The sequence below is a fragment of the Mustela nivalis genome (assembly GCF_964662115.1).
Source record: "Mustela nivalis genome assembly, chromosome: 2".
NCBI lineage: Eukaryota > Metazoa > Chordata > Mammalia > Carnivora > Mustelidae > Mustela > Mustela nivalis.
In genome coordinates, this window is record NC_139021.1 from 12,780,309 (window position 1) to 12,800,668 (window position 20,360).

General features: G+C 44.0%; 1 long non-coding RNA gene across 1 annotated transcript; it reads right to left on the bottom strand.

The window, feature by feature from the left end:
• Positions 1-245: 245 nt before the first annotated feature.
• Positions 246-6,724, bottom strand: LOC309859109. Its single transcript, XR_014308548.1, has 4 exons — positions 6,589-6,724; positions 6,334-6,483; positions 5,753-5,913; positions 246-421 (listed from the first exon to the last, which is right to left on the bottom strand). It is a non-coding gene; the product is annotated as an uncharacterized lncRNA (long non-coding RNA).
• Between the last annotated feature and the right edge of the window lie 13,636 nt (positions 6,725-20,360).

The following is a 20,360-nucleotide window of genomic DNA, read 5'->3' on the forward strand; positions in this document are numbered from 1 at the left end:
GCTTGCTGACCTGGTCTGAGCCAGGTACTCTGAACCAGGTTACACCTTACAAAGACCTAGAATTTTGCCAGTTTACAGTTTTCACACTGCCCCACTGACCCTCACTGTATTACCACAGCCCGGTGACATTCAGTGACCCTGCGTGGGGCACCATCTCCACACCATGAGTTAAGAGGATAATAAATCCTTCAGCTACAGTTTCCTAGCCTTCCCTCTATGGGCTCTCTTACCTCCCAGGCCTTTTCACGCAGTCCTTGCTCTTGACGTTCTCCGTCTATGCTGCCTGGGCCCCTGGCTTTTCTTGCCTGTTCCCATGCCTGGTATAGATTAGCACTCTGTACAGCCTTAGTTCCAATTAATTCTTTGTTTTGTTTGATTTCTAGCCAATGGCCAGCAGCTTCTTGGGTTTTACTCCCCATCTCTGAAATAAATAAGCCAAATGTTAATTTGCTGCTCTTCAATTATGATTAAGTGTAGAGATGGTATAACCAGAAACACTAATGTTTGTCTAGGTGTCCCCGGGGATGACAGTGATGGCACTGGGTTTGGTTTGGTTTGGTTAAGTGGGGGGAGGGGATGCCCCTTCTTTGAGATCCATTATCCCACTGGATTCTCTCAAAGAATCCTGGCAAAGTAGACAGGACAGGGATTATTATCTGCATGTTGCAGATGAGGAAACCAGGCTCAGAAAGATGAAATAGGTTGCCCAAAGCCACACAGCTCAGAAGCATCTCACTGGGGCTAAATCTTGACCTGACTCTCAGTTCAGCAAAGCTGTTGCGGGTGGCTCTGTCCCCCATTGGCTCATCCTGTAGGGTAATAATAATACTTTATATGATATTGTTTCACAGACATTTTCTGGGTTATCCACAGTGTGTTCTAGGGTGCAGCAGTTGCATGAAACACTATAAGAAAAAAATTCTGTGTGGTTAAGCATGTCTGCAATATGTTAATTTCTATAGTCTAATATAGTATATGTTAGTAATTATATATATATATATAATTATATACATATATATACATATATATATATACACTGTAGTCTGTTCTTGGAGATCCAGTATATTGATTAGAACATGGAAGTCCCTGAGAAGTTCTGCTCTAAAAGTCTTGGACAAATTTATGACCCAGAATTGTCTGAACGTATTTGATCCTTTGGAGGCCAGAGTGGAAGTAGGGAGATCATGTCCCAGCAATGCAGGCACGAGCTTGGGGGCATTTGGACAAGACAGACAGCACCAAGGTGGTGAGACATGGGTAGATTCTGGACATATTTCAGATGCAAAGCTAACCAGATTTGCTGCTGGAGAGGATATAGGGCATAAGCAAATAAGAGGAGGCCAAGATGGCTCTGGGATGAGCTTCTAGAGGAGTAGAATATGACTGTTCCTCACAGAATTTCTCCTGGATTAAGAGCTTCCCCCATCATTGCGGCTTCCTACAGCATCCGATCTCAAGGATCCAGAGATTCCAGTTTTCATTTTATCTATTGATGAGATCACTGCCAATGGCTGAGCTTATAATTTTTTTTTTCCTTACTACTGTATCTCCAGTGTCTGGCACATTGTAGTCAATAAATCTTTGCTAAATGAATGAACAGAGACTAGCCTGCAGCAGTTGCTTAACAAATTGTAGCTCCTATACTATTAAGCAACCTAGTACACAGGCTTGATGAATGCAACTAGTTGATTAGTATGCAGAGGGGTGGTTGGAGGGAGGTGGAAGAGGCATGACTGCTAACTGGTTGAAGAACCCAGTTTTAATCTGAACCAGTTTAGACTTGGTAACTCTCTATCTCTCAACTTGGATATCTATCTCTCGACTTGAGTAACTCCCTTCCACTCTCTGGGTCCAGTTCTTCTGATCCCATTGAACAAGGGGTAGGATAATAAGATTTCCATCAACCTGCACCTTGCTGCCCATGAATCTAAATGGAAACCGTGCCTGTATCCTCTGAATGTGTGACACAGGACAGCCCAACAGAGACTGGGTCTGATCAAATGCTCCACGATCTAGCCCAGCTTAAGTCCCAGAGGTGCACAAAAAAGAGGAATGCAGTGGTGGCTAGAGTCACCAAGAAGGCTGACTGGAGGTTTTTCTCTCTCCTTCCAAGAGTCTGAAGGAACAGATGAATATGGTGACATTTGGTGGAGAAAAACAACAACAACACTAAAAAACATTCTTCTGGCTTTACTTACTCCCAGTACAGTTGACAAGACTATAAGAAGAGCTTGCCCCTTTCCTGCCCCCGAGGAGGGATCATTGAGCAAAAGTCACTTGTTCTATTTGACGTCACTTTTAACCTTGCTTTGTGCATCTGAAATAATCTTCCTTTTCTCCTCCAGTTAGGAATATACAAAAATACATTTGCTGTATGGACTTCTTTTTTTTTTTTTTTTTTTTTAAGCCATTCTTCCTAAAACCTGCTCTTGGGTCTCTGGATCTGGGTAGCTTTCCTGACCAGGGATCTCACCACAAGGCATGGACTGGGTCTCCAAAGTTTCAACAGCTCTGCCTATGATGGCTCTCTCAGGGAGAGCTCTGAGCAAATCATTTTCAGTTTCAGTTCATTTGTTTTTGTTTTCCATTTGGCTGCTCAGGGCAAACATCTACCCTGAGATCTTCTCCCCCTGGGGACCATCCATTCTGTCGTTGCTTGTCTTGGTGCAGATGTGTGCTTGCCTCTTTCATTCTCCAGAAGAGGTCACTACTCGATTAAGAAAAATGATAACCCCTTAGCCCCCCAACGCCAATCGATGCACAGTTATCAGCCGCTAATAACCAAACCCCGCAAACCCACCCAGTCCTTCCTAATATTCTCACCATTGATTCTATTATCACTGCTATCGTGAAAAATATTCACAGCACCATGTGGTGATTATCACCACCTCAGTCTCGCTTTACAAAGATCCCGGCATGACAATCATTTTATTTCTGCCTCACACTGCCCTGGCACCTGTTACTTAGCTCAGTTTATGGGTGAGGAGACTGAAGGACAAAGAGGTGAACTGACTAAAGATTATCAACAGCAGGCGCACCCAGGTGGCTCAGTGGGTTGGGCCTCTGCCTTTGGCTCAGGTCATGATCTCAGGGTTGTGGGACCGAGCCCCACATTGGGCTCTCTGCTCAGCGGGGAGCCTGCTTCCCCCTCTTTCTCTGCCTACTTGTGATTTCTCTCTCTCTCTCTCTGTCAAGGAAATGGATAAAATCTTAAAAAAAAAAAAAAAGATTATCAACAGCGAAGGTGGGATAGAACCCATGTCTTCTGCAAACAAGTTCCCATGTTGAAAGAAAAGGTAGAGTTTCACTGGCTGAACTGCCCTTCTTAGGCAGGAGTAAAAGATTGAAACATGGTAACAATTCCAGGTGAGCGATGTCATGCCATGAAGACAGAAGGCCAGGCTGGATTTGGAAGCCAGTGGCTGAACTGGAGGGCAGCTCGACATTCTTCCTGTTTCGGGGTTCTTAAAGTAGATAATACAAGTGAAGCTACCAAGTTGAAGGCAGCAGAAGTGCCCACCCAGCCATGGTGGGATGAGGCCAAAGATCGCGTCAGTGCTGCATGGAGTCTTGGTCACTGAAAGAAGTTCCTGAGGTGCACAGAATGTCATTCTCGGTTCTTGGTTTCGAGTTACATATGGAGAAAAACTGGGGGTGGGGAGGGTTAGGTAGTGATTTACAGCAAGCTTATGAGGCTCACAGCAACATGGCACTTAGAGAATGAGAACCATAGTGGTCTAGATGATTAAGGAGGAGGAAATTCAACCATGATCTTGTAGGAAGAAGGAAGAATACAGCTGAATGCCACTATCAAAGCTGCCTTCATTGTGAATGAATTCTAAGTAACCAGAAGCAAACATCGTACAGCCTGGATCCCAAATCTGAAACACAAGATGGCAGAAGGGTCCAATGGGCCAGGCCCTGGGCATTTACTCAGATCTGGCAGCCTTGGGATGTGGGGTGAGCCTAAATTCTCTGACATTTGTGGTAGGTGGAGGCCACTACTCTCCAACAAAACTACAAAAAAAAGAGAGTCTGTACCAGCAATGCAGGAGGTCGGATATAGCCAGGCCCCAAAATGAAAGTCTATGAGAACCCACCACACATGGGACTGGAAAGCAGGCTTATAAACCCAGTGTTTTTTGCAAAGAAGATGTGGATCACTCTAGCATCTATGGTAAATATCAATCACATCTATAACTTAATAAGCACGTAGTATGAATTGAACAAGGTAATGAGTGCTATATACATATGTCCTCACATTTTTTAAATTTTTATTTTTTAATTTTTTATTAACATATAATGTATTATTAGCCCCAGGGGTACAGGTCTATGAATCGCCAAGTTTACACACTTCACAGCACTCACCATAGCACATACCCTCCCCAATGTCCATAACCCAACCACCCTCTCCCTAGCCCCCTTCCCCCCAGCAACTCTCAGTTTGTTTTATGAGATTTAAGAGTCTCTTATGGTTATGTCATCACATTTAATTTCCACAACTGCCCCTGCAAGGGGTTTTATGTATCCTATTTCACAGAAAAAGGATCTGAGGCTCAGAGAGGCAAGATAACTTTTCCAGTGTTGCTCAGCTTGCAGTTAGAATTAGAACTCAGATCTAGATATCTCCGCAATGCAGCAGTTCTTTCTACCACCTGATACTATGGTCTCCTGGCAAGACCAGGTAACCCTGCATTTCCATAACAAGAGGACTTTGATAGAAGAAGGATGAAGAACACATGGTAACCACCTTGGAGGGGACATTGTTGATAAGGGTTTAGACCAAGTTGGCATCTGAAATCATCCCCCAAAATGAGAGGGAAGCAATTAGCTACTGGGATAACTCTAACAGTACATTATTTCCAGTTTTTACATTTTATCCTATGACCCAAACAACAAACAGGCAAGTGTTTGTTGAGTAGGGCACTGTGATGTTAGGTCCTAGGGAGATGGAAGGATTTCACAAAAGAATTAACTTTTGTTAGCTCACCACGGACCATTATTAGGTTTGCACAAATATAGAGGCGACACAGTATACCTAGAAGCTGGAATGACATCTGCAAAGGCAGAGAGACAGTGAGATTAGCCCAGCCTAAGTGCAGAGTAGATAATATGTAGTGAGAGAGAATTTAAAAGCAAGTTGAAACAGATATATGCAGGTATTTTGAATTTCCAGCTTAAGGGGCTTGATATTTACGTTGAAAGCAATGGGAATCTGAGGGAGGAATTTGAACTAGTTAGGCACCTGTCCAGCACCCACTATAGTTCTTGGAAGCTAACAGATACTTAATACATGTTTGCTAAATGAGCGAATGAATGAATACTATGTATAGAATGGGCTGGCAAGGGAAGAGAACAAATCAAGGACACTGATTAGGAGCCTATCCCACTAGCAGTCTGGATGATACAGATAGAAATAGAAAAGCCACAAAAAGCTTAGAGACAATGAAAAAGACATCATAAAAGGAAAAGAAGATTATTCTAATTCCAGCACTATTTTCTGATTGGTAGTTTGCACCCATAACAGGGGGAAACAATCTTCTACTAATCTCCAAATTCAGGACTCCATCAATCTACCAGTGGAGCTAAAGAAGTTTGTGAATGTCTCTGGAAGTCCAAAGATTGAGTCAGGAGAGGGAAAGGAGAGGAATGTTTAAAACAGAAAGTAAAAAAATGTAAAAGCTCACTCATGTTAAGCTTTGGAGCCAACATTTCATTTTTCTGCTAAATGGTTAATTGGTAGTCAACTTACCTGTGGTGAATGAACAAACACAGAAGAGCAGGTCTTGTTATGTCCATTTTGCAGATGGAAAAAGTGAGGCTCAGCCCAGTATCTCACAGCATCTTGACTCCAAGTCATCTAAATGTAAATCCTGTTCTTTTTTTTTGTTTGTTGTTGTTTTCTATGATCCCCTATGGCAGAAGGAGAAAGGAGAAAACAGAAAGAGAAATAAAGAGAAAAACACAGACATAAGAAGTCCCACTGGTAGATGACTAGGGAAATATGTGGTGGGGCTTCATGAACTTATGCTCAACTTTGCTCTTTGCCATAAGTATGGACAATCACATGTTTACCTAAAAGGATGAGCAGTGAATCATAATCCATTTCGCTCCTGACAGTATCGATTTTCTTTTTAATGCAGAGAGACGGCATACATGTACTTGGCGTTTTTTTTTAACAAGTCTGTGTTAGGTCAGTAAATGCCTGCCTTCCCCATTTTGCTCCCTGCATGATCATTTACAAATTCCAGCAGATGCCAGGGACCTCTCCCCTGAGCCAATAAACCCCAGAATTACATATAGTTACACCCTTCTAACCAAACAAGATCTTACCGCTGGGAATAAGTCGCTTGGTTTTAGCAATTTGGTTTCTTGACAAGAGCCCAAAAGGCTGAGATCCTGTCCCTGGAAGGATCAGAAACCTGGAAGAAGTCATAGATGGCATATTCATCGTGCTCAGCATCTTTCTTCATGACATGGGTCCTACCAAGGGGATGACAGAGGTTTCATAAAAGCTTTACAAGGCACAGTGGGACACAAAGGCTCCAAGCCACAGTTGCCTTCGTAAAGATCAGCAGTTGTGCTCACCTCTCTCATAATGCTTCAACAGAAAGGTTGGCCAGATTCCTTTCTGTGTCTTGGGAAGCCCCAACAAGTTATGCCTCTTCGTGATGATTCATTCAGACTCACTGTGTTCCGCTGACGAAGGAGGAACGTCCAGAGTTAGCCTCCAACGTAACTAGTGACTTCTTAGAGATTGTCACCTGAAAACTGTGTTTGAGTTTTTTTGTTTTTTTTTTTAAAGATTTTATTTATTTATTTGACAGACAGAGATCACAAGCAGGCAGAGAGGCAGGCAGAGAGAGAGGAGGAAGCAGGCTCCCTGCTGAGCAGAGAGCCCGATGTGGGGCTCAATCCCAGGACCTTGGGACCATGACCTGAGCCGAAGGCAGAGGCTTTAACCCACTGAGCCACCCAGGCGCCCCCTGTGTTTGAGTTTTAAGCCACAACAGCTAATGACACGACACTAAAGGTTCACAAGGTGATACCGCTTCGTCTGGGCCACGTTCTGCCTTTTCTCTGGTCCCCTGCCAACACCACCACCTAGCCTTGCTCACTAAGAGAAATGGCTTCTTTGGGAAACCAGAATCCAGGGTTACTGGGATCTAAGAAAACCCCTATAGGCAGGAGCTATTCCATATTACGGAGCAGCTCACAAGCATACGTGGGAGAAGGTCATGCAGGGACATTGTTCCCCTCAGCCCTGTGGGAAGCTCCAGCCCCAGGGAGGTTGGCTTCCAGCATATTCTTCTCTTTGCCCTCTGCCCTTGTTCATGTGTGCCTAAATTATCCTTTCTTACACATGCCAAAAAGTTTAAAAAAGAATTTGGAAAGCATTGTCATCAATTATTTTGGGAACAACTGGGTAAAGCCTTTTAAGAGACAACTGGACAAAACTTATCAAATGCCTCAAAAAGTGCATCCATTTTATTTATTTTTTTTTAAGATTTTATTTATTTATTTGACAGAGAGAGATCGCAAGCAGGCAGAGAGGCAGGCAGAGAGAGAGGAGGAAGCAGGCTCCCTGCTGAGCAGAGAGCCCGATGTGGACCTCGATCTCAGGACCCTGAGATCATGACCTGAGCCGAAGGCAGCGGCTTAACCCACTGAGCCACCCAGGCGCCCAGTGCATCCATTTTAAACCAGAGATGCCACTACAGGTGATTTATTCTATGCCCGCAATTAGGTGTAAAACTATAGAAGTATGAGGATGGTCATCACGTGTTGTTTATAATGAGGAAACATTAGAAACAATTTATGTGTCTACAAATAGGCTTCTTTTTTGTTAAGGTCATTATGGTAGATCATGCAAAATGGTATAAAAATCATTTCATTGATCTGGCAGGAAATTTATGATAGATTATTAAGCAGAGAAAGGAAGATCAAAAAAATAGTAGGTGGAAGCAATATTATATTTTTGTTCAAAAATAGCACATTAAAAAATAGAATATGTTAATAGGGCCATATATTTGCAAATATACATATTACAAACATATATAATAAAAGCCTGGGGCATGGTGGTACGATGATGGCTTGATACATAATTGCTACTATGTTGGTGGTATTGCCTTAAAATTGGGCTTTTCTAAAGTTAGGCAGGGGCTCCTGGGGGGCTCAGTCAGTTAAGCATCTGCCTTGGGCTTAGGTCATGATCTCAGGGTCCTGGGATAGAGTGCCACATCGGGCTCCCGGCTCAGCCGGGACCATGCTTCTCCCTCTGCCTGCCACACTCCCTCTGTTTGTGCCCATGCTCTTGCTCGCTCTCTCGCTCGCTCTCTCTCTCTCTCTGTGCAAAATAAATAAATAGAATCTTTAAATTTAAAAAAAAATAATAAAAAATAAATTTAAAAATAAGTGAAGTTAGGCAAAGGTGAAGCCCTGAGGATAAGGGAAAAGGTCTTTTCCAAAGTGGAAAATCCCTGCTGTGGTCAGTCCCTCAAGAATAAGGGTGTGTGTCTTAGCAATTAAGCATTAAAAAAAGAGATTTCTTTCCTGGATCTTTTGTTTCCTGGTAATCTCCCTGAAAGTCTATGAGACCTATAATCCTTTAGAGTGAACTAGTCAAGGGAGATGTCAAGGTCAAAGCTGAATTCTGGGTCATTTTCTTTGTGCAATCCCTTAAGAAATTTTAAAATCTTTTTTACATTCTGATCTGTTCCAGGGAGCCAATAATAATGACAGCCGCATCACTGGGGGCCAGGCACTTTGTATCCATTGTTTCTAACCTCCAACCCACCCCCCACCCTCCCACCCCTGCCATTGCCTGAGAAGGAAGAGAACATTTTCATGTTGCAGGAAGAAAGAGCCAACCATTCTGAGCATTTAGGCTAATCAGACAGTCCCTTCAGGCCTCTGCCTCAACTCTCGTTAATTCCTTAGGGCAACCTCCGAAAGTATTGATAGGCTCCCACTTTACTGTTGAAGAAGCCGACAGGAAGGTATGGAGAGATGCGTAGCCCTCCTGAGGTCACACAGATTGTTCGTGGGGTGAGGGCCCTCAGATTCAGGTGGTTTGTCCCTAGAAATTCTAGCTACTAAGATCTACTCCCAAATGGTGGAAACACGGGAAGGGGGCTTATCCATGGTAGGGCCAAAGGGTTAAATCGGGAAGCAAATAACACTGGAGGCCAGAGTGACAGTGGCAGAAGGATTAAAAAGAACCCCACCCCCACCCCGAGGGAAAGTCAAATCTCCCACAGACAGAGGGATGCCGGTGTGGCTGGTCTGTCTCTCAAGAGCCTGCCACCCCCAGGCTCTTTGTCCAAAGCAAACTTTGGGCTACTTGTTCTCCATTTTATTGAGAGAGGCTGCATTCTTGAGTGGCATCAAGAAGAAACTCAGATCTCCCTGTGAGATGTGTTTTTCGGTCATTTGATCTACGTTGCGGACAGAGGCCTCGACTGTGGTACTAGGTTACAAGGCTAAGGTACTTTCGGCCTCGGGGTAAACATAAGAACAGTTTTAATTATGGACCATGGCAGTCGGTGAGCCAGGCTTCACAGAAACAGAGAGACACGCTCTGGGATCTATCTGTTGGAGAGAGGAGGGCTATGCCAGGCAAACTTGGTCACAGGCTGGCAGGCATCACTCCTAGCTCTCATGCTCTCAGGCTCTCCAGGGGGCTCCATGAAGTGGGAAGCACTTGGCCTTACCCTTGGAACAGGCAAAGACCCTGGGAGCAAAAGTCTCTAAGAGGAATGCCCTGAGACCACATTCCTTGTGGTCCTCATCCGCTATCTCTCTCTTCTCTCTCTCATCTCTGCCTATCAAAACAGTGACGATGGCCAAGGTGCTTGAAGGGGATCCAAAGAGCCTGAACTCAGACCGAGGTTGCCTCCAGACCCAATATAATAAAGTCCTCCCCCTCGCATTATGCTTCGCGTCTTCTAGAAGCTCTTTCAGCTGGATCTCTACACCCAAACATACACACACATGCCCCACATGCACATACTCATGCACGTGCCTAGATCCTCCTGAAGCAAATATTATTTTTAAATATTTGAGGGCAGTGACCCGCAGGTCTATTGAACTGGAATTACGACTGCAACAATATCCCTTTCAAGCCAAGCTCAGATTCGAGTCAATACCTCCAGCCCAGATTCTCTGTCCCTGAGTGAGAAGTCCACTTGGATTATGTCAGAGTGAGCCCAGCACGCAACTGATCCATAATCGTGCTTGCTAAGAGCATTTAGCCTTTCGGCTCCTGCCCCTCTGATGTCCGCCTTAGACTTGTGTCAGGGGCTAAGGGCAGAAACAGAGACAGTGCCATTCAGCTTAATTGGGCAATCATTAGGACTTCCTCCAATAAACAAAGGAAGCCGGGAGCTGCAGCCTACCTCCCTGGGGCTGTCTAGGGGTCTCCTGCCCAGGAACTTCCTTACACATGATCAGTTCATCTGCAGTTGCCTAACTTTCCAGCCTGATCTAATTAGTAAACACCTTCAAAGGGATCAAGTTGACTTTTGAGACAAAGTCTGCCCCACATGGCAAAGGTGGGCAAATAAATATTTAAAGGGCACATCTGTGTAGGTGGAGCGGGGAGGGGCAAACAGATTAGACACAGATATGAGTTAACTCTGGGAGCTGTGTTGTGTAATTGTCCTTGCCCTCACCCCTTTGCTGGCCAAACTTGCCCCCTTCTCCACGGCTCCTGTAGAATCTGGCTCCCTAGACACTCAGCTACCCAGGTCCCAAAAAGCACCATCGTGAGACCTGAGCATATCCCCGGTCATTCACTACCACGATTGTTTCGGATGCTAGTACTGACAGGGACCTGTTGAAGGGCCTAGAACAGAACGGTGTTATTCAGGAACTGGCTGCTAGCAGCTAGCATACAAGTGACTGCTTGGTCATTGGCTGTTTTTATTTTTATTTTTATTTCATTTTCTAATCCAGCAAAGATTGAAATAAAAGTCTGACCCTCCATTGATGACATTCTAGCAACACCAGCGGTTACCAACTGTCCCTCCACCAAAGACCCACCCTGTCTATAGCATTCCTTGACTCTGTGCTTTTGCTGTGGTTCAGCCAATTATCACATAGATCCACCACCACACGGTGCAAAAATAGCTCACCAGACCTCTCGGGTCACACAGTGGCTTCAAAAGAATCAAAGCTCATGGTGCGCAAATGAGCCATGATCACTTCACCTCCACCGATAACACTCTGGAAGAACCTGTGACAGGAATATTTTCATCACTGGAGTTAAAGCCAGGAGCCATATTTGGAACCAGAGTTTGGTTCTCTGAAGTGGATCAGTACGTGAACTGAACAATATACACTCCAATCTGTTCTATTTTGTGTTTGTTGCTTATTGGTTTGGTTTTGGTTTTTCTGCCAAACCAGGTATATATTGATCCTTCATTCCACAAAAATTATAAAACACTTGAAGGCAAGATCCTTGTCTGTTTTCTCCCCATTATATTCACAGTGCAGAGCTGAGTGTTGGACCCATAATCATTCATTCATTCGTTCATGAATGCAGTCACTCATACCTAATTGTCAGATATAAGGGATATAGCTGTAAGGAAAACCGAAAAGATACCTGTTGTCATGAAGCTTACATGTCACTCGAGAGAGACAATCCATCAATAAATAAGCATGCTGATAAAAGAAGAAAGGAAGACAAAAAAGAGAAGGTGAAAGGAAAGAGAAGATAATTATCAGAAAGTCATGAATGTCATGCATAGAACTGAAATTAGAAGATATGGTAGAGAGAATCAGTGCCCATGAGTTGGCCCCTCAATATGCTCAAAGGAAGTGACCTGAGATCTGAATGACAAAAAGGAGGAAGCCATAGAAGTTCAAGGGAAAGTGATTTCAGCTAGAGGAACTGCCAAAACCCTGAGATGGGAATGAGTTTTAGGGGTTCATAGAACTGAGAAAAGCCAGTATGGTTTGAGCAGGTCAGTGAGGGGAAGTTACACAAGATGATGTCATAGAGAGGGCAGGAGCCAGGTGACACAGGGTTTTGTAAGCTGAGATTGGACTCATTCATCAAGTATTTGTTCAATGAATAAATGCACAGGCCTTTGGAACACTATGGGAATGTAAGTACCAAATGCCTCTTAGGAATTTACAGTTGTACCAAAAGGATGAAAGAAATCCACATCCATTCATTCAAGAAATATTTACAGAGGCTCTAGCCGTACCAGGCACTGTGGTAGATAGAGGCGGTACCAGGATGAATGAGCCACACTCCTTACCTTCCGCCAGCTTTCAGTGTTAAAGAGAGAAACAAGACCACATTACCAGAGCAGTAAATCCCTTCATTTGAGGAAACACTATGTGAGCACATGGAAACCTTCAGTCTCAGCCTGGAAAAAGTCAAGGAGAAGATAAGACAGCCAAGATGAAGAGTCCAGAGTTGGATTGGTCACTGGAGGCTGGAAAGGTCAGGTAAACTTCCCATAAAGAAAACCAGCCTCCACTTGGCACTTCAGGAATGAGTGGAATGTAGAGGAAAGAGGGGGAGGTTCCAGATTGAAAAACAAGTAGATACAGGTTTGAACCAAAGGTCAAAACTTGAATGAGCATTCAAATCTCCCACAGTGTTTGTCCCTCTTAACCAACACCTTCCCTGCACCCACATGCCTATCCTCCATGCTTCTCCTCCCCCTGTGCCAAAACACAACTGAAACGATCTGCTAACCCTTCCCCAAATTGCTGAGTGTCCCAGTCACTCTGAACTGAAAGTCTGATCCTCATTCTAAGAACACCATCTACGGTTTTCTGATGATTGACTCTTCCATGGATAGGGAACTCCTAACTTCCCCATGTGTTCTATTCTAGACCCCAAAGAACCTCCTCCTTAAACAAGTCTGCTTCCTCGATGCAGCTATTATTTGACCTTAATTTTAATTTCAGAAGTATTTTGGTCAATTGTTACTAGGTATGAATCAATATTAAAACCCCAGGAGCAGATAAAAAGAAGCATTAACTTCTCACTCATGAATATATGGGCTGGCTGGAAAAGCTCTGTTGCTTGCTTGGGGGTCAGGGTGCTGCTCCATGAGTGTCTCACTCTCCTCTGGGACCAGTGGGCCAGCTGGGACACACTGTTGTTATGGTGATGGCAGAAGTATAGGAGAGGGAATCTGCCACAGCACTAAGTAACTTCTGCCTACATTTCATTGGCCAAAGCAAGTCACATACCCAAGCCCAAGGTCAAAGAGAATCTCAAGAGAAGAGTATAAAGTCTTCTTACCATAAGGACGTGGCAAGAAGAGATGCAATGGGATAATTACAACCAATTATTCAACTGACCACAGAAGTTACAAAGAATTTATCCCACTTCTCCCACTAATGTTAAATCTCAAAATGTAGAGCTTATGTTCCTATAAACACCCTTACTTTCCAGATTAAGCTTCCCTAACTTCTTAACCAATAGGTCCTAAGAACCCTTATCCTCACCATACCCCTAACACATTCTCGTTTGTTAACATTTCTAGCTAATATTTTTGGCAGACACGATCTCGGTACCGTCTTCCAGTGTGGATTTGCCAGTGCAGGATGGTGCATGCATCTGTTAGGATTTGATGTCTAATAAAACACTCTAAAATTTAGCTCCTAATTCTTTGAGTCAGCGAGACAGTTATTCTGTGATGGAAACTGGTGATGGACACCACCAAAAAGAGTAGAAGCGAAGTTTCAGATAAGCCCTAATAATGCTCCCAAGAGTAATGGAGACCATGTGCCCTCATGGACATTAATAAAATTAGTATATTAGCTCATGAGAAGAGTTTACGCTGGATCCAGACTAGCTGGGCATGGTGGCGCCCCTCTAGGCTTTCTCAAGTGTCTGCTCTCAGCTGGCAGATGAGCTAGAGGTTGTTTGGTCTAGGATGGCCGTGGCTATGATAACTGGGGTCTCCCTGCACATCGTCTACTTCCTCCAGCAGGCTAATCAGGACCTATTTGCATGTCTGTATCAAGAGTTCCAGAATGGGGCCTGCATGATTGAGGAGTAGGTTCAAAATGACACATCACTTCTGCCACATTCTTTTGGCCAAAGCCAATCACAGGGTCAACTCAAAATCAAGAAGCAGGGAAACAGACTCTAGTCTCACATGGAAAATCTTCAAAGTGCTTTGGGCATGTTTGCAATCACGCTGACAGAGGTACTCTGTACCCTCTGTCCATGAATGCAGTGCATGTAAGTCAGGCTTGCCTTGGGTCCTAGCCTCTGCCACACCGTTGACTTGCAGAGTTAGAAGGCTGTTAACAATTTCAGATACTGAGTCATGAACCATTATCTAGCAAATTCATACTATGTCTGTATTTATGCTGTTGATCTGAACTAAAATACCCCTCGTATTCCACTTCAATTCCATTTCAATTCCATTGCTTCAGCCACCTTTGATCCTTCCATATCCCTCCTTGCAACAATTCTTTGTATATCTCGTAAAAGAAGTTGCCAAATTCTGAATAAGATCTTCATTTATCTCCTTGCTATATCTGGTGTAAGTAGGTGGTTGTTATCAGGTCAGTTGTAACAACCGTTTAAGGACAACAATGATCACATTGGCCAACACTGCAAGATATTCTATGGCAGGATCATAATCCGGGGCACACAGCTGTCCTCTGCTTAACATATGAAGTCACACAAGAGTGAATCAATACTCAATATAACACAAATCCAATGAAGTAAATCAATGACTCTTCAACTCTTTTTTTCAGTACAGCATTTTTTGTTGTTTTTTTTTTAAACATGAAATACCACGTAAAAACCCAACACAAGAGCCGGATACACATGGGACTACTTTGGCCAGAAGAGGGGATGTTCCTGGAGCCCTTTGTATCCAGCTTCTCCCACCCCAATCTCCCTTAAGATGTCTGAGGCCTCACTGGATGCCATGGAACAAAATTTGAAAATCACTGAATGAAACCTGTGCTTTTCAAACTTGGACAATCATGGCCCTCAATAAAAAATGCATTTTACATAGTGACCCAGGACACACACATACACACATACACACACACACACACACACACACACTCACACACACACACACAGAGGTAACTGAAACAATTTTCTCCCTGAATGCAATATGTTTTGTATTCTACCCATAGCTGGAACAGAACACGAGCTAGGAATATTGATCACGAGCTAGGAAGTTGTTTCTACAACTCACTAAACAGGGCATGGCCCATAGTTAGAAACCACGGGACAAGATAACCCATAAAGCCTGAAGAAGTCTTTCAGTGTTGAAACTCTACTGACCTACTGTTCAATAGATTCTGTACCCTCAGTGCTCACTGTTTGTTCTCAGGGCCAAGGAGAAACTGGTGATGGACACCACCAAAAAGAGTAGAAGTGGAGTTTCAGATAAGCCCTAATAATGCTCCCAAGAGTAATGGAGACCATGTGCCCTCATGGACACAAATGAAATTAGTATATTAGCTCATGAGAAGAGTTTACGCTGGAGCCAGACTAGCTAAGTTAATTTCCCAGTTGTGCCAGTGGTAGCCTGGGTTACCTGGGCTTATTACTTATTCTATCTACACCTCAATAAGGACTTCTTCTGATTTGTAGGTCTAATAATTAGTATCTACCCTGTAGGGTTGTTAATAGCACTAAACAAGATCATGTCTAGTGCACTTAGCAGAGCCAGGAACATAGTAGGTGCCCAGAGTTCCCTAATATTAATAAGGGAGTAGATGGGGTAGGTGGCTTCCCCCCGCAAAAAAAGTGGATTCAATAATCAAGACAAACAATGGACTGGTCTCTCCTCCCATCCCCCTCTCATTGTAATAGTCAAAGGGATCTGAGTTCAAATTCCTGTTCTCTCACGTAACAGCTGGGGTCTTAACTATGGTCTTGGATGACTCACGCTTTCTGAGGCTCAAGACCCTGCCCTGCGAAATGGGGATAACGAAACCTCTCTGAGGACAGTTGCTCTGAGGACCGTGGAAAGACTGAACGTGAGACTCCCAGCCCAGGGCCTGCTCTGTATTAAGTCCCCCACAAAAAGGAAAGGGACACACCGAAGGAGCCCGAGTCCGAGACGGGGAGAGGAACAACTTCACTTCACACTATCCGTCCAAAAAGAGAAAAAATGCTTTGAGAAACAACTGTTCATATTTTGAAAGTAATTGAAGAGCATTCAAGTGGTGAAAGAAAGAGCCAACCACAGCCAAATCCCATTGGCTGTCTTAGCTGTGATTTAGTGCTCTTAGATGCAGAGTCCTACTAAGAAGTTCCAGCAACATGAAGTCATTACATTCACCATTTGGGGTGTGTGTGTGTGTGCGTGTGCACGCACGTGTGCACATGTGGAAGTCTCGCATCTGTTTGAGTCAGCAAACACAATTGTCTTCCGGGTGTCATGAAATGTTTTGAGGTTCATTGATAATTCAGGCATGTCCCTCCGAACAGAGAACCTATAATCAATCAATACCTCAACCCTGCTCCCCTTTTTTTTTTTAGCACTGACTGTGTATCAGGGGCTTTAGACTGTGTCAGGTGCTTTAGACACATCACTTCGCCTAATTCCCAGAACAACCTGATCCAACCGGCTTTGTTATTCCCATTTCACACTTGAAAATACTAAGGCCATGAAACTGGTAAGAAGCAGAGAAAGAATATGAACCCAAATCTCTCCAAGTATTAAAGCCTTACTACTGTGCATCAGCCCTTAGATTAATAGATGCAGGTATAAAAAGTGCCAGATAGAACGTAGATTACCAACTGGATGGCACCTCTGTGTACACACCCCAAAGTATAGGGTAGTGGTTAATAACACAGGCCTGGCCTCAAAATTCTTGTTCTTGACTGAGTAACCCTCAAGGTCAAGAGAGAGAATTAGATAGATACATGATATAATATAAATTTTCTATAAATGCACGTGCGCGTACGTACACACACACATACACACACACACACACACACAGAGACACTCGGTGCTGAAAAGTACCTTAAAGGACATTCCAGTCATTACTATGAAGATGAGAAAGCCAACATGGGGTAGAGGTGAGTGCACTGGGGGTTTCATGGCCGGGGTCCCATGGGGGATGAGAGACAGTCACCCTTAGAACCAGGAGCATCAGACACCCCAGCCCTGGGCTCTTTCCAACACCACACCCCAGTCCGCCTCTCTCAACAAATGTGACCAAGTTTTCAAATGGTTACTCCCCAAATCGAAGGAAATGGCTGTCCCAGATAAGGCAGATTATTACAGAAGAAGAATGTCCACCTCATCTTGAGATTTTCCCCTCTCTGTTCATTCTTGGAGGTCACAAGAAGGGCAGGGGTATGCTAGCATGACGTGACTCCTGGATCTTTTTCCCAAGAATGCAGGAAGGTTTAAATAAATCAGACTGCAGGCAAGAATTCAGACAGGCTCCCCCACATGTTCGGTGCTTTTCTTCCCCTGGTGGATACCATCAGCTGTCCTGTTGCTAAGAGACCAGAGTGGGTGGGAAAGGCCAATAGTCATATTTTTCAAACTTATCTACAAAACCGGTTGTGCCTCTGCTCCCTCCAGGGGTTCGGCTTTCTCAAGAACAGGATATTACAACCAGGCAGATGGAGAGAGTGAGAGTACATTTTTTCGAGAAATGAACGGAGCTTTTCCTGGACATTCAGTGTCACCAGCAGAGTCCTGGGAGCTGCCAATTATGGGTCTGAGGCAATGTTTGGGAAAGAGCCTCTGAGTACACATGACTCAACAAAATGTTCTGATTTACATTCCTATCTGTTGGGAAGTTGCACTTATCAGCACCAACAAGTGCTGAGAGTCGGTAGGAGTGCCGGGCTGAGTTGGTCATTGGAAAATTAAAAAGGAATTAAAAATATATATATATAAGCAGGGGTTGTGGGGAGGTGAGTATTTGAATCACTCCGGGACTTTCCTTTTCGGTTGCATTCCAATCGGACAGACCTAAACCTGGCAGAGTCATTCCATTGCTCAATGTCAAAAACATTTGCCTGGAATGCAGGACATGTGAACTTGGACACCCCCTGCAGCTTCCCTGTGTGGCCCAGCATGTTGCATCCACTATAAACACACTCGTCATGAGAGAAGAAGCAGAGCCCAGGCCAGGGTGGGCAGAAAGGCGGCACAATTTCACGTAACGGGAAGCAGGGATACGAAGGGTGCGCTCTGGGCAGCATTCCTCCCTCAAGGTCTTTGTGCTGGCTCACAATACACTCAGATGCGCCAAGCAGAATTGGAAAATGAGCCCTTGGGAACAGGGTGGTGGATTTTTTTTGTCTGCAGAAGAAAGCAAGAATGTGAAGTAACTTCCTCCTTTTCTGAAAAGGAAAAACAAAAACAAAAACAAACAAAACAAAACAAAACAAAAAACAAACAAAAAAAAACACCAAACCTGCTCTAATCACATATTCCCAAAGAACTCTAAGAGAGATAAACATGGACATCTGATTCCCTATTCTGCCCAGGGACTCCTCCTACCTTGATTTAGTTAAGGTAGGAATCACTGTCACTCTAGTATAAATGAGGTTATAACTCAGCAAACCAGAAAGCCCACTTAGACCTTGCATCATGTTCCAGAACTCAGTGTCCTGGTCAGCAAAGAACTAATGGCTGGCAGAGCATTCTGGGCAACAATATACAAATCACATTACCCCCTCTCCACCTCCAAATTTAGGATAAAAGAAAGGAAGACATCACCGGTGATGGGCCTTTCTGCTGTGGAGAATAATGGAGTTGAGTGCAGGATGCTCTGTGTGAGATCAGGGTTACACAGGTTCTAGAAAAGAAAAACACTTAAGCTAAATCAAATGTTTACTGTAAACAAAAAAACTTGATGCCTTCATCCCATTTAGTTTTCATAAAAAACAATGAAGTGTCTGCAGTCCCTTTTCAGATTTACTGTTCTGTAGGATATACTAGCCTTGAAAGTCCCTACAGTGCTGAAGGGGAAAACTTGCTGCTAAAAGGGATGATTACTCAGGCCAGCTGTCACAGATGATGCAATCTTTCACACAGGACAGCAATTAGCTGAAATAATCCCAAACCACTGTTGCCCTTAATTCCTGATTGCCCATCTGGGTTTGCAGTTTTGTCTACCAAACAGACACTTAAAGTGGCAAGGGAAAGGGCTATTCAAAGAAGATTCTAGAATGAGTTTAAGTGTGCCTTTTTGGAAGACTGACAGGTAGGTAAAGGACCACTCAGCCAAGGTGAATGAGACCAAAGGCAGGGTGCCCAGAATTGAGCTTATTGCCCTTTAATCTCTGGAGCTCAGCAGGAGGTAGTTGGAAGTAGAAGTTGAGGGCAAGAACACTGCTATAAGGGTAAATTCCATTATTGTTTTGATTGTGGACTGTCTGTGTGACACAGACATTTTATTTATGGAGGCATCAGAATGCATTAGTCTGGACATCAGCCACCTTGTCCCTCTCCAACTGTCTGATAAAACTCACTGTCTCCCTCATGGCACAAAAGGGCTGAGGCAAGTGATAGCATTTGGAGCCATGGTTATGACTTCAAACATGATACGTCGAAAAACAGGGTTTGATTGTATCAACATATCGTCTGTAGGGAAAACGATGAATCCCATTCATGTCTGGATTTGTACTTGGAGAAGGTGGTGAAAGAGTGGGTCGAGGGCGCCTGGGTGGCTCAGTGGGTTAAGCCGCTGCCTTCGGCTCAGGTCATGATCTCAGGGTCCTGGGATCGAGTCCCACATCGGGCTCTCTGCTCAGCAGGGGCCTGCTTCCTTCCCTTCCCCTCTCTCTGCCTGCCTCTCTGCCTACTGTGATCTCTCTCTGTCAAATAAATAAATAAAATCTTTTAAAAAAAAAAAAAAAAAAAAAGAGTGGGTCGAAATCTCTCTCGCATTGCTCAGAACGTGAAGAATAATGCCATCCTCACAGTAGATGCCCCTCAAATAGAAAGATGCTTTGTCATGGGTTGAAGAAAGTAACAACCACTTCCAAGTTAAACTTTAACTTTTACATTGTTTACTGGGCCTTAAGGAAAATCGCCAAAAAGAAAATTGTCAGCAGTTCATTCCTGGCATGCAACGCAGTGCAAAGTAGTAGCTGTTGAATAAATCTTTGTTGAGTAAATCAGGGGCTCAAGGGAATTCAACTCGGATAGAGTGAGAGTAGATCCTTCTCTAGCGGTACTTGGGATTTCGTCCATGGAGGGCAACATGTGCCAGTCTGGAGCATGACTTTCAACCCCCACAAACTTGCCTCCCTTGTCCTGTATCGACTTTGTTGTTCAACGCTGTTTCCCCTCCATGAAATACCTTTCCACCACATTTGCCTGGCACTATCCTTGTTTGAAACTCTTCCCAAACATCTACTCTGCTGAAACGCTGTCCCT